The sequence below is a fragment of the Rousettus aegyptiacus genome, unplaced genomic scaffold (genome assembly GCF_014176215.1).
Source record: "Rousettus aegyptiacus isolate mRouAeg1 unplaced genomic scaffold, mRouAeg1.p scaffold_m13_p_12, whole genome shotgun sequence".
Classification (NCBI taxonomy): Eukaryota; Metazoa; Chordata; class Mammalia; order Chiroptera; family Pteropodidae; genus Rousettus; species Rousettus aegyptiacus.
In genome coordinates, this window is record NW_023416287.1 from 17,473,027 (window position 1) to 17,497,312 (window position 24,286).

At 49.6% G+C, this 24,286-nt stretch overlaps 1 protein-coding gene across 3 annotated transcripts in view; it reads right to left on the minus strand.

Moving 5' to 3' along the window:
- Nucleotides 1-24,286, minus strand: part of EPB41L1 (erythrocyte membrane protein band 4.1 like 1) — a 117,341-nt gene that overhangs the window by 62,915 nt on the left and 30,140 nt on the right. Inside the window, exon 1 of one of the 3 annotated variants that reach the window (XM_016148355.2) lies at nt 4,463-5,050. The exons of the other annotated variants lie outside the window; for them this stretch is intronic. The gene's annotated coding sequence lies outside the window, so the exon portion shown is untranslated. Of the gene's footprint in view, nt 1-4,462; nt 5,051-24,286 lie in introns of those variants that run through there. 3 annotated transcript variants of the gene reach the window in all.

Here is a 24,286-nt window from a genome sequence, read left to right on the forward strand (position 1 = left end):
TGTGTGCATCCTAAGTCCCCTCCCCCCTCCTCCCCTCACAGATAATGAGTGGCGAGTGAGAAGAATCTGGCAAGTAAGATGAGGAGACTCAGGTCCCGGGTCTCACTATTCTCATGACCTTGGACAAGTCACTTCCCTCCTGCTTTGTTCACTCAAACAATTCTTTCACCAGACAAGCATTTGCAAATCATTGAGCTACATGCTGAGGATAGAATAATGAATAAAATATGAACTCTGCCCGCAAGGAAATTAGAGCCTAGCCTCAATCTCTTCATGCACAGGAAAGATCTAACCCCTACCCTGCCTCTGTCACAGGCACATGAAATGAAATGAATAAAGGATACAAAGGAGCTTCACAAGCGCACAGCTCCAATGCTGCAAGATAAGTATTTCTGTGGCTGTTCATGGCTGCATATTATTTTTTCCACTGGATGTTCCAAAATGTTCTCAATCATCTTCCTATTGTCAGGCACTTAGTCCCAATTTGCTGCTATTATACAGAAAGCTCGGATGGGGATTCGTTCATCCAGAGAAAATTATTCAAAAGAGGAAAAGAAACAGATACACAAAAAAGATGCTATACAACCTTCAAATGACTAAAGGAAGACAAGTCCTTCATCTTAAACTCACGAGGCCTCAAAATGAAGTCATGACCCTGGTGGCCTCCCCAACCCCAAGCTGCTCCTCCCTGACCCAGCAGAGCCGCCCACCAGTGGAGCGGACATCTTACTGCAGTTTCAACCTTCTTCCCGCCCCAGAACTCCGAGTCCAGAGGGCTGGTCCACCTCCTCCTTGTGGTTCTTACTATTGCCAAAGGGACCTTTCCAAACACAGTTCCGTCATGCCCCAGTGCATGCCCCGTGCAGACCAAACACCTGCAAAGGTTCCCAAAGCCTCCAGGCTCCTGTCAAGTGAAACACCTTTGCCTGACATTTATGAGAGATGGAGGGGCGGAAAGAAGTAATGTTTACTGACTCTCTGTGATACACCAGCACTGCACTGTTAAGTCCTCTACATAACAACAACCAAATGTGGTCTCTATGAAATCGGTGTGTTAATCCACAGTTTACAGATGAGAAAACAGGCTCAGACCAGCTAAGTGATGTGCCAAAGGCCACGTAGCTAGAAAACAGCTACAAAGCAGAGCTGTGACTAGAGCCTAGGTTTGGTGGATTTCAGAGCTTCGCCAAAGACGCAAACACAAGCTGACTTTCTGAGTCACCTCCCAGAGCCCCCAGCCCCCTGCACCATCTGCTCCATGCACACTAGATCACCTGCTCTTCTTCAAAAGCATCCCTATTTCCTTCCCCTCTGACTTGGGGGAGTGGGTGCCTTTCCCCCAAAACTATCAAAATTCCACTTGGCCTTTGGTGCCCAGAAGCCTTCTCTGATCACCAAAACAGGAACCCGGGTTTAGCAAATGCAACAGCTCACCCTTTCCCTTTTGCGGGTTGTGTCTATGTCTCCTGGCTAGACCACAAGCCCCTTTCAGGAACATGGCTCTGACCCACACTGCCTGGATTGGAATCCTGGCTCCCCCACAACCTAGCTGTGTGACCTTGAGAAACTGTCTTTCCCCTCACTAAGCCTCAGTTCACTCAATGTGCAAAATGTGAAGAAGAATTTTTATCTCACAGGGTTTTGTGAAGACTGTATGAGTTACACAGGTAAGCCCTTGAAAAAGTGCCTGGAATGTAATAAGTGCTCGATAAATGCTGGCTGTTACTATTTTTATGCACAAGCTCCCACTGCTCCCACTCCTAAGCCATCTGTCCAGGCTTAGGTCTCCTCCCGACATGGCCACTTCCACCCAGTCCTAGCTGGTACTCTGCATTCCCACCCTTCTGTTTCCTGGTCATTAGGGCCCTACCAGACGCAGCAGGGAGTGAGCGTCAGGGCTAGTCAGTCTTCCCTGATAGCCAAGGGGAGCAGAGATTCCGGAGCACCCCCACCTCTAAGGGAACCTGGCCAAGAAGCAGAAGGTCATTGCCGACCTCTCTCTCAAGCCTCCCAACCAGTACCTCTCCGCCCTTACCCCTCAGGACCACCGGAGCACTTGGGCCACAGAACCACCCTTCCCTCACAGAGCTGACCCTCAGACCTCTTCACCTGGGCGAGTTTTGGCATATCAGTCATCTGGCTCTGCTGGACACCAACTCGGTACTCCCAGACACTGCCCCAGGCATAATGTCATGGTAGAAAGAGGGGCTCTGAACTCAGACAGCCGCACCCTTTCCAGCTATGTAACCTCAGGCAAGTGCCACAACCTCTCTGAGCCTGTTTCCCATCTGTAAAAAGTAGATAATAATAGCACCTACCTGACAGGGTTGATGTGACTTGATATAAAGCACTTACCACACTGCATGGCATACAGTAAGTGCTTAATAAGTGCTGCCGTTCTGTTTAATATTGCTATTAGTCCACATAGAGATTATTACTCTCTTTTAATAAGTGGGGCACACAAGCCCAGAGAGGCCCACAGCAATGTCTATGCTGGAGCTACAGAGGTACTTCTCACCTTAGTCCGTCTAATCAAGAGATCCTCTCCGCCACGCCTGGAGGCTCAGGCCCAGAACATCCCTGGACACCCAGAGTCCTCTCGGCTCTGTACACTCCCAAGAAGGTCCAGTGCTGCCGCTTGCCTGTTGCCCTAGCCGTGGTCCATTATCTGTGAGGCAGGCTGGCCTCTCTTCTTCACTTTTTTGGGGCAAGGATTAGGAGGCCAATGTAAAGTCCCTTATAAGGGGTAGCCTCAGGCTCCAGGTTATAAGGGCCAGCCCCTGTCAGTGTGCTGGGTTTGGGACAGCTGCAGCAAAAGGGAGGGTGGCATTCGGGCTGCAAGAATCCCAAACCAAGAGACAGAAGACCCGGTACATTAGCACTGCCTCTCCCACTCAGTTGCTATGTGACCTTGGATACATCACTCTTCCTCTCCAGGCCTCATTCAACCTTTCGACATTTACCAAGTGAGCACTATAGGACCAAACATTGTTCTCATATGAGCAACCCTCCATGAAGCTCAAAGAGCTTAGCCCAGGGAACTGCCAGGTGGCCCAGGAAGGGTTTTAATAGGAACAATGCCCCCTTCACTAATCTCCTCTACGAGTGCCTTGAGATGCCCCTCAAGGAACCATACTCTACACATCACGAATACTGTGCCTAGTGTCACCCGGTGGGCATGACCTCAGGCTGGCCAGCAGAAGTCAGCTCCATCCCTGCAAGGAGCTGGCAGAGCCTCCCTGGACCACAGTGGCTCCGAGAGGAGGCTGGCACAGGCTGCCTCTGCCGCAGGCTCCATCTGGAAGAATGGGTGGGCAAGTGGGCACACAGCCACCTCTATTCTCCACACCCCTGCCCAGGACAGGAAGCACTAAATCTTCTAGGAGCTTCTGAGGGCACTATCGCAGTCCCCGACTCTCAACCTGGCCCAACTGCTGCTGATTCTGGGAGACTTATAATGCTGGAGGGTATTGAGGAGATGGAGCAGCTGGACCTCACGCGGCCTCAGAGAGGTCCTAAATCCGGTCCTCTTATACTCCCACCTTTGGGTGCAGAGGAGGTGCTATGCAGATCCAGAAGTGAAGGCAGGAACACGTGGTAGCATCTCTCCCCCACCAATGCATCCTTGGAGCTCTGGGAGGGGGAAAGCAAGGACCATGGCCGGCAGTGGAGGGAGACTGGCATCCTCAGACCTCCTTGTCCAGCCCCTCGAGGTCCATGGATCACTCTGGGCCATAGCTACACCATGCAGTGGCCTGGGCACCTGGTGAGTACCCTGGTCGATATAGTCATTGGGCCCCTGTCTATCCCCAAGACCCCAGCCTCTTAGGTCCCTAAACATCCCCAAGTATGAAGGTGCCAGACACTACTGGGGCCCACAAGTCCCTCTAATCAGTGGGGTGAACAGCTGTCAAAACAACGCCAAGCCAGAACCACAAAGGTTCTGGGGCAAAGGCCCATCCCCCAGCTTTAGGAGACTTGGAAGGGGAGCAGGGTGGGAAGGGAGCCTGGCGTAAAGAAAGGTCTGTCAACCAGGGGGTGAGTATGAGAGGTGAAGTTCCCCGGCATCCCACCCTCCAGCCAAGCCAAAGAACTGTCCTGCAGCATCTCGAGTGGGGGTGGAGAGACCCAGAGAGCCCTCGACCATCACAGAGGCAGCGAAAGTGGTCTCCGAGAACAGAGTGGACCAGCCGGAAGAGGCCAGCACCCAGCAACCTTTCATCCCTAAAGCAAGCACCAGCCCACCACCTCCCAGCCTGTCTCTCCAGTCCTTGCGGAGGCTGCAGAGCAGGGAGGTTGGTAGCAACAGCAAGGACCACCCCCAGGCTGGCCAGGGGGCAACAGCCTGCCAACTCGGTTATTCCCAGTCTCACCCCCAGTCCTCCCCCGCAGGGCTGGAGTCTGGGCCTACACGTAAGGAGCCCCCAGCCCCCGTGCCAGCTGATCTCCCCCACATGCCTACCTGGGCCTGGGAGTTCCCATCTCGGGTAGGCTGGGTGGGGGTCGCCCCCTCTGCTCCTGCGGGTGGCAGGCCACGGGGCAGGGCAGGCGCGCGGGGCAGCGGCGGGCTCTGCGGAGCGGCTTGTTCCGCGACACCCCCGCCCGCTGATGGATGCCGACTGCAGCAGCGGCGGCGGCGGCGGCGGCGGCTCGGAGTGCGCCGGGGGCTGGGCACTGTGCCCACAGCCCCGGGCCCTGCGCCCGACGCGCGGCCAGCCCCCGCCCCCGCCCGGCCACCGCGCCCAGCCCAGAGGCGGCTGCCGCGCGCCTGCCTGCTCCCTGGGGCTGCCCTGCCCCTGCCTCCACCTCCTCTCTGCCTGTCTCTCTCTCCCTCTCTCTTTCTCTATCGCTCAGGCTCCCAGGCCACCTCCTCCCAGGGCTGCCACAGAGGCAGCTCCCGGACCGCTGCAGACGGTGCATCAGAAGTCAACTCTTAGGCTTCCGCTACCCGCCCGCCCCACTTCCCCCACCAGCCCAGGCCAGGCTTGACCCTCCTGGCTGAGCCAGCCCCTCTTGGGGGCTCAGCAGGGAGAGAGGAGAGAGGAAGAGAAGGAAGGAGGATCCCTGACTCAGAAGGGGTGACTAAGCCTCAATGGGCCTCCCAGCCCACCTAGCCGGATACTCTCACCTCCCCGGCAGCACAGCGGGGCAGAATCTCCCTGGGACTCTGGGCTCCTCCCACATCAGGGAGGAGGTATGTGCAAATGTCTCCTGGGATCCTGTGAGTCTCTGAGTGTACGTGTATATTTGTCCATATGTACTTTGGTGACAATGACCATATTTGTAACAGTGAGGACTGAGCCCGTGTGCAAATGTGTTTCTCTTCTGGATAGGTATGAGCACATGCTGAGTGTGCACCCAGGCTTCTGGAAGGTGGTGTTAGGGGCCAAGAAGCCTAGGGCACCAGGGTCATGGCTCGAAACCAAGTGAAGCTGTATTCCTCCCCTCCAGAAGCACTAACTCAAAAAGCTGGTACAGACCATTGCACCTCCACCTTAATCATCAACAACAGGCCAGGACCTCAAACGGCAGAGGACTCGGGGAGGCAGCGGGCCTGGGTTCTGTCCGGCTCTGCCAGTACATTTGGGAAAGTTGCTCCCCCGCTCTAGGCCTCGGTTTGCATACACTGAAAGAAAGGTTGGATGTAGCCATCTCTAGGTGTCACAGGTCTTGGGGAAAGCCTTAGAGAAGATGGTGGGTAATCCACAACATGCTCTCTGAAGATTTCTGGCCATTGGTCCACATTTGCAGCCCACATGATCCCGATTCCCTAATCGCCCCCACTTTCTGGCATACACATCTATTCCTTCAATTCTTTAAATAATTCCTAGTATGTGCCAGCCACGCAATTCTAGGCACCACAGAATCCACCACACTCAAAACCACAGAGGCCCAAAGCTGGGAAGCAGCCCAGATGTGAGCAGAGCTGCCCGCCCCCCGCCATGTTGCAATTCCCTCAGCGCCAACCCCACCAATGGGCTGTGTCCCTCAGTGTCAACCACACCAGTATCTGTCTCTACTCCCACGCTCCAGGGACAGACAACTCCTTCCCTCACAACCCCCTCCCAAGACGGCTGCTCCATCATGGTGACCTTCCACCCCAGGTCCTACTACCAACCCTTGGGCCTCCACAGAACGAGACTATGCCCTCTCCCCAGCACCCATCCAAGAACCCAAGATGGCAACTGTGTTCCTCCTCCCCACCCCCAAACCAAGACTGCTCATCTCCAATTTGAACGTGACAAACTTCTTCACCAGATGTTCCCAAGACACAGCTTCTAGTCCCTTCACTCTCCCTGCTGCCACCAGGCTCAGTAGTAGGCAGAGAGCAGAAGGAAGCCAGCTCCTCCTAGTCCCAGAGAACACATCCTCCCTGCAGCCAGAGGACCAGAAAATGGACAAATCAGTTCAGGGCCAATTCACAGAAGGACTAGAGTCCTGCTGGGAGACTTCCTTACAGATTTCCTCCTGTGACTTTGGACTTTTTATTCCTCTGCCTCCCGAATTCAGTTCTTTCCTGGAACTCCCTAGGTCTTCAGGGGTGTGGCTTCAAGCTAGTGACTCTGCCAATGGGGGTTCTCTGAGTTCAGTCCACTATACATGTATTCAAATGAATGAGTAAAAACGATCAGAAAACTCAGGAGTTACACCAGATAAACTTGTGGTTTCAAATACATATCTGCTAAGAGATTCGTGATTGCCCACCTTTAAGTATTTTTATTCCAAATTGACTCTTGGCCTCCTCTGTTTGCTGGCCTTCCCAACCCTGAGCTCCAGTGGCAGGACAGACCTGCATAGCCAAACTCCTCAGTTCCTCCAAGTTCAACTCTCCTTCCCTAGACCCTCCTCCTCTGCCTTCCTTACCCCAGGCAAGAGCCCTCCCCCTCTTCCCCTGGGGCAGAGCCACTTTCCCACCCTCCCCAGCTGGATGGAGCCTCTCACTTTCCCAGACAAATCTAGGCTACATTCCAAAGACCAAGCGAGGACGAGGACGTTCCCAGACATCAGTCTAGATTTATACCCAAAGGACCCAATTCACTTCAGATCAGTGGACCACAAGGAAAAATTGAGCTTCTTCTATGATCATTATTTCTATATCTATCTTGTTGTTGTTGCTGTTAGTATTATTATTATTGTTATTATTATTATTATTATTATTATTATTATTATTATTATTATTGACTAACATTTCTAGTAGCACTTTCCAGTGTGCAAAGTACTTTCATGTGCAGTCTTCACATCTGGTGAGATACAATCACCTCCCATTTTATAAAGAGGCAGGCTGAGGCCTGAGTGGCGAATGACTTGTCCGAGGTTACGCTTGCACAGTAACACTGGCTCTCTGGGCCAGACACTTTCCACTTTACCCTACAATAACTTTTTCTAGAGAAATTTGGTTGGGGGCAGGGGGTGCTGGGGGCACTCTCTGAAGAACACATAGCCCCTATAGGCATCAGTTGAATTCATGACCCCAGTTACTTGGGTGCCTTCATGCCCCAGGTGGGGAAACTGAGGCATGGGGACAGGACCCAGCTCAGGGCCCTATCTCATGAAAGCGACCATGGAAAAATGCTGGGCAAAGAGAAAGTCCTCAGCGAAGAAGGTCTCTTCAGTCCCCTTAGTTCTGAATTTTGCTTCCAGCCCTAGCTCTATCACTTCTGCGTTACTTGGGCAGATTTTTGACCTCTCTGAGCCTCACCTAGAAAATGGGAGAAATTCCTCCTGCCCTATTTCCATTACTGGATTGCTATGATGGGATGTCAGCAAGTGCTGGCGGAAGAGAAGGGCCCCTCATCCCCTTTCTGGTCTGCCTAAGAGGTAGGAGAAATTCTTTCCTCTTAAATTTTAACTGGAGGGAACCATGTGCAAAAGTGCCAGGATACAGGAAATCCAGGAAAAGGACAGAAATGATTCACTCCATTGGTTGGGAAGGCAAAGCACATAGTATGAGCCACAGCTCCCCAAAGCCTATGAGCCACAGCCCCCCAAAGCCATTGGTGAGGCAGAAACTAAACCTAACACTTCAAGCAATGCCCCTCCCACCCCGTTTTTGTCTTTTGAATGAGAAAACTGAAAACCCTAAACAAAGCAGAGAACTTCCATGGTCATTTCCATGGGACCAGTGGTCTCTGCCAAGGTCATCCCAGGTATCGATGGTCTCCGAATAACAGCCACCAGGGGCCCCTTGATTTCTGGGTGGTCAGGGTGGGTGGCGAGCACTCCTAGCTCTAGGATTCAATCTCTTACTCAGCAAGTAGTGACAATCATGCTGAACATGAACACTGGGGAAAGGGGGAGGAATTGGGTAGCCTCTGCCCTTGAATTCACAATCAGTCCAATTGGAAAGCATGGCCCATAAACCAGTACATGGGAGGCTACTGTAAAATGAATCGCCATCATTTTCTGAGCACTTATTCTGCACCTGGCACTAAACACACATTCATTTGTTTAATCCTTACAAAAATTCTCCAGCATGGAAATTATTAACTCCTTTCACGGTTGAAGAAATGGAGGCTCAGAGGGGTTAATGACTTCCCAAAGTTCACCCAGCTAATAAACGGCAGGGCCAAGTCTGTCTGATGCCAAAACCCAAGCTTCAACCCTTCTGTCCTCCCTGCCACTAGAATTGACCGTGACAGTAGCCAAATGCCACGTGTGGATACTGAACACTTGTAATATGGCACCTGCAAATTGAGGTGTGCTGAAAGTGTAAAATTCTTACTAGACTTTGAAGATTTAGTGAAAGAAATATATTTCATTAATAATTTTTGTATTTAAATGCTATTTTAGATATGTTGGGTTACATAAATCATTAGAATAATTTCATCTGTTTCTTTTTGCTTTTTTTTTTTTGATATGGCTACTACAAAATTTTAAATTACATATGTAGCTTGCACATATAGCTCACATTGTATTTCTTTTGCTCAGCATAGGTTTAGATACTCTGAGGTCCTAACCCAGCCCACAGGCTCAGAAAAGATTCCCTGGAGGAGGGGACCCCCAAACTGAGCTGGGATAATGGCAAGATCATGAGAGGAGGGTATTCCAGGGCAAGAGAGCCGTGGGGCATCTGGTTTTGGCCCCAATGGCTGCAGGGCCTGGGTGGGCTGAGCTGCAGCCCCAGGCAGCTGAAGGCTGGGCCAGCCTCCAGAGGAAGCTATCAGAGCCAAACTTCCCAGAGCAGCATGACCCATAAGCCTGGGAAGTTCTGCCAGGCAAGGCTATTCTTACTAATCCTTGACTCTCTGGAAGACACTGCAGGGCAGCTGTGTCTGTGTGAAGGGAGGAGGCAGGGTAGACAGGTGATAACAGCCACCTGGCAGGGACCTCTCCCCTCCAGCTGCCCCTACCTCCTCACCTTCAGTCTCCTCCAGGAAGCATCCTAGAGCACTGCAATCCCCAGGGACCTTCCAGCCCAGACTGTGGGAACTACACGCTCCTGCATTAGGTCATATTCTAGTGTGGAGTGGTGACGAAGCTGCACAGTGGGTTACACAGTACAAAGCACTTTTCTGTATCTAGTGTGGTACTGTTGAAGAGCCTGAGGTCAACATTTACCTCCGGGGAGGGGCCACAGGCAGGGATGGAGGAAGTTCATTAATTAGTACGGAGCTGCAAGACCTCGCACAAGGCTTTAACCTCTCTGAGCCTCAGTTCCCACCTCTGTAGAATGGGTATAATATCTGCACCACCTTTCGGACCTCCTAGGAGGATGACATGAAACAATACCCGCAAAGGGCTTAGTGTGCCCCCTTGGGGCCCTTGGTCTCCCCAAAGCCTCCCCTCTGAGGAGTTCACCTTTCTGCTTCCTTTACCCACACTCCAACTACCCTGCTCCTCCTCTGGCCTGCTGGACCTCACATCTCATTTACACTTCTGAATTTGGGGCTCAGTCATCATGAGGCTCTCTGGCTTCTCCAACAAGACTATGGTTTCTCAAAGATAGGAACCTTGCCTTCCCTTCTACCCGCCCCTTCTCCCCTACCTTCCCCTTCCCCTTCCACTTCTCTTCCTCCTCCCTCTCCCTCTTCTCTTCTGTGACCTCAGCCAGCCACCCCCACCCCCACACACCTACCCCCACGCCCTGCACAGGTCTGGGCATCCCAGAGGCTCTCACAGCCCATTCCAGTGGCTTGGACAGTTGACCACCATCTTTGGCCAGAAACATGGTGGGTCTGGATGACTATGCACTTGTGGGTCTGCACTGAGCAAATCTAAAGGAGCTGGTCCTGCTCTGCTTTCTCAATAGAAGAACCTTGTGTGTGTCCCCATCCTCTGATAAAGCAAGTCAAACACTTTGGCCTGACTCTGCAGAATGTTCACAGCCTGGTCTCACCAAGCTCTTCAGCCTCATCCTTAGGCCTCGTGTTTATTAGTGCTGTCAAACTGGAAGGTTCTGGGCCCCCAAGGGCACAACATGGCTCTGCCTCTCTGCTTTTGCACAAGTTCTTTCCTCTGCGTGGGAGACCAGACCCTCTTTCCCTTTCTCATGGTCATTCTTCCAGTCTTCTGCCAGGAGGTCCTTCCTCATCCCTCCTGCCCTCTGCCCTCCAGCCCTGGGGTGTGTGAACTGCCAAGCTCAGTGCCCAGCTCAAAATGTGTGTATGGTGTGAGTTCCTTGGGACACATCTATGCTCCCAGAGCCAGAGGCCAGGGAGCAAGCCGGAGTCAGAAGGTCACCAGGATGCCAGGACACTCTTAAAGCTGCGTTCTGCTGATGCTGACTCCACCTCTGCTATACTGCTCAATGGATCCCCATGCTCCGGCTGCCCCTGGGAAACCAGCCCTCCCCTAGGAAATCTGGGAGCCACACTCCTGGAGCCTGAACATGAAAGATCTGGCCACGTTCCCACTGGATACAGACGTCTCTGCAGCCTCCCATCAGGTGCCTGGAGTGTCAGCTGAGATTTGCATCATCACAGCATCACAGATTCCGTGCAGTCAGAAGAGACCTTAGAGAGCATCATACAGAGGCCAGGAGCAGTGAGAGGCAACGGGAGAAAAGCTCTGCGTGTATGTCTGTGGTCCTGTGTGCCAGAAGATGCTGCAGCAACACCATCAATCATTATCATCATCACAGAGAGCATTTGAGACCTCACTACGTGCTAGAGCACACAGCTAGAAATTTGCATACATTTTCAGTTTTTAAAATTTCTTACTGCTCTGTATTCCGCCTTGATTTTACAGGGGAGGAAACTGAAGCTCAGAACAATTAAGTCACTACTCTAAGTTCACACTGCTAGTGGGTAGGAAGGGAGCAGGATTTAATCCCAGGCACGCCTGACTCCAGAGCCTGAGTTTTCCACCATTAATCGTGGCTACATCTGCTTTAACACAAATTTCCTGTGGAGATGCTGACCACGTTTTAGTTCTTGTCTGGGGGGTAGTTACACAGGTATGTGTAAACTTACAATCTGTGTACTTTTCTGCATTTCTATAACTTTAATAAAGTGTTTTTTTTGTTTGTTTTTTTTTTTTATGTTTTGGTCCCAGAGATGAATCTATGATAGAGAATTTTGGGGTGAGAAATATTCTTAGCATTAGAGTCTGAAGCCAGAAAACTCTTTATTTTTTCTTTTCAATTGTCTTTCCATGTCAACAGAGACTGTTCTGAAGAACTCATAAACCCCCAAGCCAGACCCAGCAAAATTTTACCTGCGGTCTGTCCAGTGTTCATATCAGAAACTTTTTTTTTTTTTTTTGTAGTTGCATTTCCAGCCCACGTGCCGCCTAGCCAAAACATCATTTCCAGAAGCTGGCCACCTTCTCCTCCTCCATCCATCTGTAAGGACCAGACAGCTAGACCAGTCACTGCATTACCAGTTAATCCCCTACTTGAGGAGGTGGCCAGACAGCAATGTCTGGATGTTCCCATCTCCTCGCACCAGGCCATGCTGGGCAGAGAAGCCGTCTGTGAGTGTAAACATAGCTTTCTGCCTGTTGGACTCCCCTCGCCAACTGGGCCCTCTGTGGCTTTTATCTGTCTGCCCAAAATAACCATCGGCTTCAATGATTCTCTGGGCATGAATTAGACAACTCTCGTGAGAGCCGGTGGCAGCTTGAGGACAGGAAGGGCATGTTATCCATCTTTGTTTCCCCAATGCACCAGGGCAAAGATTTGTGGGATTTAGTGAGCTCCCCTGCATGCCTGGAAGGACCTGTGCTAGGGAGCAAGGGCTCACTGGAAAACACAGTCACGCTCTCCGAAAGCTCAGAGTTTAGGAGAAGAAATAAAACACGCACACCAGCCAACCGCAATGGAAGGCAAGAAGTACTAAAGGTGGCAAGAGAAGGATAAAGTGCTTTAGGAGTTCAGAGGAGGAAAAGAATAGAGGAGAGCAGCTGTCAAAGAAGGTTCCAAGGCAGAGGCAGCATTTGTGTGGAACATGAAAGGCGGGGCGCGCAGCAGTCTAGACACAGGAGATGGCATAAAACAAGGGTTAGGAAGCACAGGGCAGGTTCAGGAAACACCTCGAATGGCCCGGAGCCGGGAATGAGGCTGAGGCTGGGCCTGGAAAGGCGTACAGCGCCAATGAGAGCTTCGGATAACATAGCAAGTGGTTTCCTGCACTGTCTAGCAACTGGCTGCATATGACTATTTAAAGTTACATTAATTTAAATTGAAAAAAGGCAACATTCATAGCCACACGAGGCTGGTGGACAGTGCAGATATAGAACATTTCCATCACCGCAGACAGTTCTACTTGACAGCGCCGGCACGCACGGCAGAGAATCCAGAAGACTGGGCAGAGGCGTGACATGATCAGAGCTGGGTTTTAGGAAGATTAATCTGTCCCCAGTGAAGAGTAGGTGACAGGAGGGTGGGTGAGCCCTGGACCCAGAGGGAACATTGCAATAATACAGGCAAGATCAATAACTGCTTCTCTTCCCTCTGTTCAACTAACTCTTCCTCTCAGCAAGCAGGAAAGCAGAGAGCAACAGTTTTCAAAGTACAGTCCCTGGTACAGCAAGCTCACCTGGGAACTCCTCGGTGTGCAAATCCTCGGACCCCACCCCGGACCTACTGATGAGAAACCGGGGATTCGGAGCAGCAACCTGGACTGTCATCAGCCCTCTGATGATTCTGCTGCACACTCAAGGGTAAGATCTGCCAGCACAGAGGCTCAGATCACCAGGACTTCACGCTGGGGTCAGACATTTACTAGCTGTGCTTAATCTCGTTGTGCCTTATTTTCCTTATAACGACTCTATGTGGTTATTATAAAGATTAAAGCAATTAATACATATACATTTCTTAGAGGAGTACCTGGCATATGGGAAGTGCTCAATGAATGTCAGTTATCATTTTTAAACCTCAGGTGTCATTTCATCTAAACTCCAATGGTACAAAGTTGAATTCTTCCCAAAGACAGTGGACGAGCATCTGTCTCTTACCATTGTCTATGACCTCCTGCTTGTCCATCATGTAATTTTCCTATGTCCACTCCCCCAAAAGCACCATTTACTTTTCTCTAGGCGCAGTATCAGAAGGGGCAGGGGCACTTCTTGTGTCAAGGGGGCATTCCTACCGGGGGACGATGGCAAGGCAAAAGAGGTAGACTTCACGTCTTGGGCTAACATGCCCTCTAAGGGAGTGAGTCAGGAGATGCCCTGTGAGTCTTTCCCTACAAGACAACCTGGAAATAGGAGTGTCTGGAGGTGAGCGCTCTGCTCCCCACTGTCCTTGAAAGCCTCAAGCCTGTTCAGGAGAATCTATGGGAAACGGTACCTGGGCTCCTACCTACTGCAGGAGCTGGATCCTGATTCAGGAAACCAGCCAGGAAAGGGTAATGTCACGAAACTTGAACTTTGATTTTGGCTGTGAGGTCTCAGACAGGCATTTCCCTCTCTGGATTCAATGTCCTTACCTATAATGTGAGGGGGTTGGACTAGAGCGGTTCTTAAACTTTTATGAGTCGTGGCCTCCTTTGAAAACTACAGAGTTTCTCATCAGAAAAAATGCACATGGGCATACATTTCTCACACACACACACACACACACACACACACACACACACACACAACCTTATTATAATTTCAGGCATGAAGAGGTGTCACAAAGCCCCTATGCAGATCATCCCCTGGGTCCATGAACACTTGGTTAAGAAAACTTGGCTAGATGGTCTCTAATCACTCGTGATAAGAAGTCAACTGTATTTGTATCCAATTTTTTAAAAACTCCTAAAGATAAGATTTTAAATGGGCTTTCCTGGAATTTCACTGTTGATCAGCTAAATGCTATGCATTCCTCCCAGAGCCTGTCCCCCCCAACACTGTCATATTGCTTTGACAGTCTCTCTCCCCTTCCTGCTCTCCCCCTGTTCAGCAGGGAGCGAGCACGTAGTCCTGAAAGATACCCCTGCCCCCACCAGCTGTCTCTGCCATTTCCCAAAGAATAGACAGATTGTCCCCAGCCAACAGAGGGTAGAAGAAGAGAAGCCTAGACTGCCTCTTATTGCCCCACCCCGAATCCCTGTTTCAGATGCCAACCAATAAAGAGGCTCCCAGATGCTACCCCTCACATCCAACACACACACACACACACACACACACACACACACACACACCCGTGTGCTTGCCCTCCCTCACTTAGCCATAGCCAGAGGACTATGCCTCCAGACACTTGGTGGTGCGGTCATTCAGAACAGGCAGGAGTTATTTTTAGAGGCTGAGTGACAGGATGGGTGAGAGCGGTTCCACTCTGTCAGAGCTACTGCTGCCACCACCGGCTCTGATGAATCACTACCCACTATGTGAATGTACACGTCTGTCGGCACAGCTAGAGAGGCTGTGCCGGCTTCAAGAATGAATGTCTTAGATTGGTGACCATGCTGATCACACCAGGCTGAGTCCAGGATCACACCAGGGGCAAGACCGCCCTGCCTGCGCCAGTACAGCCTACCCAGACCAATAGCCCAGACCACACCACCATAGCCTCCCCTGACAATCACAGGCCAGACCAGCACAGCCCGATGCCAGGTAAGCCCCTCCACCAGGCCACCTAGGCGCTTCTCTCTGCAAAAGTCCTTTTATAGTGGCTATTGTTGCCTCTCCCTGCCCCCACAGTCGGGTAATCAAGGCGATGAGCACCCAGTAAATCAGGCTGACTTGGACAGGGTCAATGCAGCTATCCACCAGTTTCCTCGTTTTGGAAGGCACTTTGGAAAAGCACATGATGAGCCTTAAAAGTAGATAAACTTGCTAACCCAGCAATCCCTCCTCTACAAATTTAACCAGCGGGAATAACAGATATACACAAAGAGATAGCTATAAGAACATTTGTCTGTTGTAATCAAGAGTCTTGCATACCAGACTGAAATAGAATTAATATAAACATCTAAAAATAGCGGCTACATTATAGTGATACATAGATGTCCTGATATACTATGCAGCTGTTAAAATACAATGTCATGGATCTCTGTTTCTATGCAATAATGGTCACAGCAAAATACAGAGTGAAAAAAGCAGGTAAAAAATGGCATGTAACATAAAATCCAATTGCTATAAAATATGTATATGTATGAGCATACATAGAAAAAAGTCAACAGGAAGGATATATTCCCCAAAAATGTTCCCAGTGGTTGTTTTATAATAGTGGAATTTTTTCTTTTGCTTCTTTGGGGTTTGCTTTGTTTCACCTATTTTCTGTGTGTATGAGTGTGTGTGTGTGTATACATATATACACACATATATTATTTACATAAGAAAGGCAACAAGAAAGGCCCGTAACCCTCATCTCACAGCTTCTGGCCTGAACCATTCAAAGCCCTTCCAGCAGTCTCACTAGAGTGCCCCGCCCCTTCAGCCACCAAGTCTTACCAAGTCTCCCTCTGGCTTTGAACTTTGCTGCCCTTCTCAGTTGCCCCCTGGAGTTCCACTGATTGAGGGCCCGATCAGCCAGTGCCCACGGCCCCTGACACACAGCCTCCACAGCGGAAGCCTCCTCCTCCATGGCTCCCTGTCCATGAATCTCACCCAGACAGAGTCCAATCCCCTCATTTTACTGTAAGAAAAATATTTTTTATAATAAAGAGGGATAGTAAATCTCTAAATTTATACTTTCTCTTTCCTTTTCTAGAACACATTATATACACGTCGCTTAACCCTCACAATAGCTTGGAAGGAGGGCATTATTATACCCATTGTACAGATGAAGAAACTGAGGCCCAGCAACTACAGAAGCACAACACTGGCCAAAATTCACACAGTGAATAAGGATTCAAATGCAGGTCTCACTTTGACATGTAAGGAATTAAACGGAAGAACTAAACAGGTTATCCTGAGCCCACATTCTCAGGAACCCTCTTCAACAAAGCCCCTCCTCCCAGATGAGCTCACAGTTGCTAAATCACCATTCCCTGCCCAGAATCCCACGAAAGCCCATCTGGGTCCATGTGCTCTGCATCTCCACATAAGCCCATCATTTCCTCCCAACTCTGGCAGTGGGTCCTTGCTGCCTCCTGGGGTCTCCTAGCAACAAGACATCCTACAGCACCACTCTCTCACCTCTGAGCTCTCCCAGCTGAGGCCTGTCTCACAGAGGGAGGGAACAGTCAGCAGGCTCCTCTCTTGGGGGTTATAGCACCCACATGGAGTGAGGGAAGGGAGGAGGGGAAATGGAATCAGCTTGCATGGCCCCACTCTGGGCCTGCTCCCAGCTCCATATTTGGGGCACTGGCTTTGGCTGCACTGTTCTTCTTGGGCCTCTGACTATCTGCTGACTGGGACAAAAAAAGAAGCTGAATCCTAGGGCTTGAATGCTAGTCAATTCCAACTTACTTTTGTATTTTTGCAATACGTGAAATCTTTACACCAAAATATTAATATTAAAAATGGCAATAATAAAAGTACTGGCAACAAAACAGCTACCTTATCTTTATTCAGTACTCACAACCTCCCCTAAAAAGCAAGAGCTAGTATCTCCATTTTACAGATGAGAAAACTGAAACGTAACGCGCCTGAAGACACCTAGCTAATGAATGGCAGCACAAGAATCTGAACAAGCGTATCTGACACCAAAGCGTCTGCTCTGACCACTGGACCACACTGAACCTCTCAGAGATCCGATCCTACCCCCTTACCACATGGTTGGAGAAACTGAGACTCAGAGAGGAGAAAGGATTTGTAATCAGCCAGCATCTGTTTTATTCACTGAGCAACCTGTGTGATGCACGGAGCTAGTGCTGTGAATGATCAGATGTTTCCACTTCCATGTTGTCCGATAGATAGATAGATAGATAGGCAGTGACTACATATTGATCATTTCAAAACTGAGCAATGGGTTCATGGAGGTTCTTTATAGTAGTCTCTCTACTTTTCTACATGCTTGAAATTTTCCGCAATAAAAGAAAAAAAAGTGAAAGGAAAAAGGACAACAGAAAGATGGCGGATGAGCATGTACATTTTAATTTTGGCTTGAACTGAGAAAATCAGTAAAATCGCCCCAACTTAGGGATATTATGTTCTGATTGTTTTGAAGGTCAGGAAGAGGCAAGCGTGCTGGAACCCACTTAGCAACCTCTCTTTCTCCATCCTTCTATAAAATTTTCTGCCTCTGTGTTGTTGCTAGGAAACTGGTGAGCCAGGAGAACCCCAGTCTGGCTGGCTAGGCCCTCTCCCTTCCCACACGGCCCCTCTGGCAGGAGCTGACTCTATTGGGTGGGCTCTCTTTAGATCCACAAGCCACATGACAACAGAATGAGATCTCATTAGCTGCTGGAAGAGGCAGCTATAGATGCAGAGAACTATCATTAGAAAGCAAATTAGCCTCCATCTGTAGGTTTCCAACTCAAGAAAACTTCCTAGCAGACAGAGGGCCTTTACTCAAGCAGCTTAAAGTTTCCAGAGAGGGCAAGCACGGTTTCCAGAGAGAGCGAACACATGCAAGGCAGGAGGAAGAATGACAACGTGAGCATGAATGAGAGGGAAACAGCATAACAGAAGCAGAAATTTTGAGAGACGGTAGAGAAAGGCCACTGGGAGGCAGTACAGCATGATCGTCAAGGACTTCAGCAGCAGATCAAAGCTCTAATCACTGCTCCAAAGCTTCCAGGCAGAGAGATTTGGAGCAAAATTAACTTCACCTCTCTGAGTCTTTATTTTCTCGGCTGTAAATTGGGGATAATTCTACCTATGATACAGAGTGGATGAAGGTATTGAATGAGTCAATATATAGCATGTGCTTAACCCAGTTTCTGGAACATAGTAAGTATACAATAAATAGTGGCTTCAAATATAGAGGACAATCTTGTGATGACCGGCGGGGCGGGAGAGGCGGGTAAAGGGGAGGGGGCGTGGGGCGTGGATGGGAGGGCTGGGAGAATGGGGTGAAGGGTTAAAGAAGTACAAATTAGTAGTTGATAGATGGTCACGGGGATAGAGAGCACGGTATAGGGAATGCTGTGGGCATTAATGTAATGGCTAGGTGGAGAGCCAGAGGAGAGAAAGAGCAATTAAGAGAATCGTTTTATAAACTATACGAATGTCTAACCAATGCACTGTATACTTGAAACTGAAAATAAAATTAAATTAAAACACTTGCTAAATAAATAAACAGTGGCTTAAAAAAAGTCCTAAACATATGCTCCAGCAATTCCACTTGGGCGTATACACCCAAAAGAGTTGAAAGCCAGGGTTTTGAAGAGATATTTGTACATCCATGTCTACAAGATTATTCACAATGGCCAAGAAGTGGAAGCAACACAAGTGTCCAATGACAGACGAACAGATAAACAAAATATGATCTATACATACAATGGAATATTATTCAGTCTTAAAAAGGAAAGAAATTCTGACACACGCAACGACACGGATGAACCTTGAGGACATTATGCTAAGTGAAATAAGCCAAAAACAAATACTATGATTCCACTTATATTAGGTACCTAGATTAGTCCAATTCTTAGTACAGAAAGCAGAATGGTGGTTCCCTAGGGCTGAGGGGAGAGGGGAATACAGTTATTGTTTAACAGGTGCAGAGTTTCAGTTTTATAAGACGAAAATGTTCTGGAGGTGGATGTGGTGATGGCCACCCAACAATGTGAATGTACATGATGCCACTGAACTGTACACTTAAAAATGGTTAGGATCGTAAATTTTATGTTATGCATAGTTTTACCACGTTAAAATATTTTTTAATTAAAAAAAAAAGTGTCAGACAAAAACGAAAAAGAGAATCCAGGACTAAGAGATGAAGCTGGAGGAATAGGAAGAACTGAAAAAATGAGACCATAGTAAGACTGAAATGGAGTGATCCGAAGGGGAGAAGCACACTTCGCATACATACCCGTGCCAGGCCATCAGGCACAAAAGGAGAACATTTTCACCAGGGATTTGCATTTCCAGGGTGCTCAGGGTCTGCTCCCTATTCTCAGCCCTACCTCCACCGTGGGGCTGCTCTAATAATCACTGAGGCACAGGCCTGTAGGGGAATCTAGCCTCACGTCTCTTCTTCCTGGAGTGCTCAGGGGAACAGGGAAGGATCACAGCCCAAAAGGTAATGAAGAACAGCAGGTAGAGACAGCGACTTCCAGACAGCAGAGCAGCATGTGCAAAGGCCCTGAGCTATGAGCTACGTGCAGGGAACACTCCCGGGTGGCAGCAACTTCGGGTATGTAGAGGGAGGTGGGAAGGAGGGGCGGGGGACAATGGTGAAAGGCCTTTATTGACCACCTGCCACATGTTGGACACTGGCCCATATCGTCATCTCAGCAATCTTTAAAATAATCTTAACAGTCTGATATTGATGTACCTGTTTTGTGGGGAAAGAAATGAAATGAAGATTCAGATAGATTAAGTAACCTGCCTGAGGAAATACAGATGGTAAGTAGTGAGTAGAGATTTGAAACCCGGCTGTCTCCTAATCTCATGCTTATTCTTTTAGCCCATAGTGTATCAGTACCTAAGGCCACACTGTGGCCTCTGGAGTCAGAACCCCAAATCCCACTCTATCCCTCACTAGCTGTGTGATCTGGAGAAAATTACCTGACCTTTCGAGGGTCAGTTTTCTCAGCTGTAAGTGGGAATGATCATAGCACTTACCTCATATAGTTTTAAGAGAAATGGAATATCGCCAGAAAAGTGTATTGCATGTGATAATGCTGGGAAACAAAAAGTAGCTTTTATTATTCATTATGCTTTAGGCCGCTAGGTATTCCCAGGCCTCCACAGACACACCTGCGGCCACTGCTTGTCCCTGGCTGAGTCAGGTGCTCTCTTTGGAGTAAGACAGAACCCAGATCCAACCCCTGAGAGAGGTAAGAGCCCAAGCTGGGCAACAATCTTGCAGGAGCAGCAGGAACATCCTGGAAATGACCTCCTTCACTCTCTGTTCTCAACTCCATGGCCCAGGAAAGTTGTTCTGCAGACACTCGGTAGGACACAGTCTAAGTGGTCTCCATCCACATGGGGGTGAACATAAGAAACAACAAGGCCACCAACTCACCTACCCACTGGCGTCCACCATTGACTGAAACCCCTGCCCTACACACCGCCACAGCACCTTCTGGAACCTGTTGACCTACAATCACAGAGCGTCAACACCAGGAAGGCCTTGGGAGACCATTTAATGGGAAAGGCAACAACTTTGGGGACAGACAGACTTGGGTTCAAATCCAAGCTCTACCATTTCCTAGCTGAGTGGCCATTCATTTATTTATATATTAGAAAAAGACAATGGACAGCAGCAGCTAAGAGCATAGATTACACTCCTAGCTCTGCCACTTGCCTGTGGACAAGTCACTTTACCAATCACAGTTTCCTCTTCTGCAAAGCCTGCCTGACATAATCATTTGAGTATAGAATGAGAAAAATATAAAGGACCTGGTACAATGCTTGCTATGGAGTAAGTACCCAATAAATGATATCTATTGTAGGACTATTACCTTTAATACTATGATTGGAGTATATTGCCAGCAAGTAGCAAGAAGTTAGCTCAGTCTCAGAGCTTTTGTTCTCTTACTTCCTGTCACAGGATCATGTAGTTGTAAAACTGGCAAGGGCCCCATTTTAGAGACAACAGCATTGAAACCCAGAGGGAAATGACTTTCTCAAGGAGCAAGTTAATGAGAGAGTTGAACTAGAACCCAGATCTCTTAACTTTTACTGACTCAATTCCATAAGAACGACCTCTTACTCTCCAGGCAGCTGCATTTATGCATAAATTTGAGGGGAAGGGGAGATAATCTTTCAGACCCCAAATACCAAGTGCAACTGGTCCCAGCCAAAATGGAACCGGAGCAACCTTGCCATGATGGCCGGCCAAGGCCAGAAGCAAGGCGGGCTCCGTGCTGACAAGAGCAGGCCAACTGGGCCAGCAGCCAAAGTGGCGCCATAGGCACAGCTCGGGGCCCTCTCACTAGCTACATAATAAAGTAATTATGGGATTAAGGATAAAATTAGTCACTTGTGTAATTATTTTGCTTAGAACAAGAACAGAAAAGGCCTTTTTAAAGAGTCGTTCCTTGGCCCCTCCCAAGAGTATTGCTGCAGAGACTCAGATGAGTGAACACACACACAAACACATATACACGCGGCCGTGAAAGCGGTGGATGCGCGGGGCTGCCTGGCCTCCCATGACATGCCTCACCTACCAGTCCCAACTCTGGAGGCCAGGGGCTACATTCTCTAACATCTGCCTCATGGAACACTTTGGTCACACTGTCAAACAGGATACACTGCCTCCCTTCAAGGCTCTTCATCATGGAGAATCTGATGGTACAGTCTGATGCCACTCCCCAGTGACAACATATTAGACCTGGGTTCCCCGGCCCTTCCTCCATCATGGAGTTTGGTGGTACAATTCCAGCAGTGCCTGCGGGTTCACAAATCCAGAGAGACCCCTGGTACTGGCCACTGTGGGAGGCAGACAAATGGTCCCCCAACGATGTCTGTGTCCTAATCCTTAGAATCTGAATATGTTACTTCGCATGGCAGAAGGGACTTTGCACAGGTGATTAGGTTAAGAATTTTGAGATGGGGAGATTATCCTGGATTATCGAAATGGGCCTAATGTAATCAGTCACAAGGTCCTTATAAGTGAAAGAGGGAAACAGGGAACAAAAGTCAGAGAAGGAGGTGTGACAATGCAAGCAGAGGCTGGAGTGATGCCACTGCTGGAAGAGGACCACCGACCAAGGAATGTGGGCGGCCTCTAGAAGCTGGAGGGGCAAGGTACGGATTCTCCCCTGGAGCTTCTAGAAGGAACACCAGCCAACACTTTGATTTCAGCCCCATAAGGCCAACTTTCAGACTTCTGACCTTCATAACTATAAGGTAATACGTTTAGGTTGTTTTAAGTCACTGAGCGTGTGGTAATTTGTTACAATAGCAAACGAATACAGTCAGCTAAGGAGAGATCCTTAGAGCCCACCTCTCCTTCCAGGATTGAAGCCCTGGATGACATTCTTTCCTCAAGGGCCAGAACATACCCTGAATGCATCTCCAGGAAACAGGCTTGCACCAGGTGCCCAAACTCTAACCCAGAGATACCTTCAGAGGAAACAGCACCCCAGAAAAAGAGGATAGTTCTGTGAGGAAAGGGAGAGGCCCCATCTTAGAGCTCCCCTCCAGAGACTCAGTCCTCCTACCACATTCTCCAACAACATAGGGACACTGATCCCTGTAAGCCATGTATCCCCAGGGGTAGGCTGGCTTCAAGGAAAGAGACCATTCATAAGGCAGGAAGCCTGAGTTCCGGCTTCAGACTGGCCTAAGTCACTAAGTGGCTTCCTCTCTCTGGGCCTCACCATTGTCACCACGGCTCAGCATCTGTTAAGTGCCAAGCTGTGTGCTTCCATGCTTCACGTGGGTGATAGAGCCTCATGACGACCCTGTGGGGCAGTCACCCTCATCAGACTCAGAGCGTGGAGAGGGGAGTCTAGTTTGAACCTAGGCAGCTTCACTACACAGCCTACTCTGCCCCCCATCTTAGAGTGAAAGAGGGGCTGGACAGAGGACAGTCGGAGCAGCACCTACACACAAGGAAACAGCTCTTCAGACCTGAGAGGAATCAGAAACAGTTCCTGCGCCTTAGCCCTGGGCACTGGGGCTTCAAAGCGGTGCAGCAGTCTGGCAAGATGTACCAAGTGTCTTTGACCCAGAATTCCCCTCCTGGGACCCTTCCCTAAGAGACATCGTCTGAAATACAGAAAAAGCACTTTATGCAATATTCATGGCAGTGTTATTTATAACAGCAAAAACTGCAAACAACCCAAATGTCTATCAACAGGAAAAGGGGTGAGCGCATCATGTATTTGATGGGATCTTCTATAATGACACAGAAAGAGGCGTCGCATACACCGCTCAGTGGAAAATGCGGAACAGCACTGAAGATGCCCCAGGGAGGACTACGGCCACCTGCGAGGAGAGCAAAGGAGCGAGGGCGGAAGGGAGCACACCACCCCCCGATGGTTCTTGGGAGTCGTATTGTTTCCTCTTCCCATTTTCCGAAATCTGTACTGTTATTGCGTTCATAATTTTAAAAACCCACAGTGTTATTATAAAAAAACAACGACCACAATGGAGCCCCGAGGAACCCACACACTGAGCAGTCAAGGAGCGAAGGGAGAACAGGCGAATGAGAGCTGGCCACGGAGCTAGAGGAAGAGCTAGAACGAAGGCACCACAGAGACCGAGGAAGGAGAAGGGATCGGGGATCCCCGGGGTCGGTGTGGCCTGGGAGGACTGGTGACCTGACTCGGCCCCATGTCCCTACGTGCATTCACGAGGCAACCCAGGTGCCAAGAAGGCTGTGATGATGACCCCACACACCCCATACCGAGGAGCCTCAGAGTGCCCCTGCCGCGACCCGTGTCCTCAGGAGCAGCATTTCCAATGCAAACCAGGCACCCGGGAGAAGCAATGACACACCACCCCTGCAGCCATCCACTCCTGTCCCAGCCCAAGCAACACAGAGGTGGCCTCCTGTGGAACAGTGTGGTCAGGATTTTCTCACGTCTCCAGGACAAGGCTCTCCTGGTACAGGGCCACTCACCAATTCTACCACCACAGGGACCCGCATGCACACACGCACGTGCTCGATCTCGCTCGCTCTCTCTTCCCCTCCCTCACTCTCTTCCCCTCCCTCTCTCACTTTTGGGCCCTTGGAGACATGTCCTTTGGATTGTGTGCCTCCTTGATGTAAGCAGATACACAAGCATCCCCGCTCACCCTTATTCCCCCACCCTTGGAAACCCACCGGCCTGCTTTCTTCTCCTGAGAAACCCCTTACTCCCACTCTCCACCTTCCTCATCCTAGACCCCAGATAGATTGAGCACAGGAGGGAAG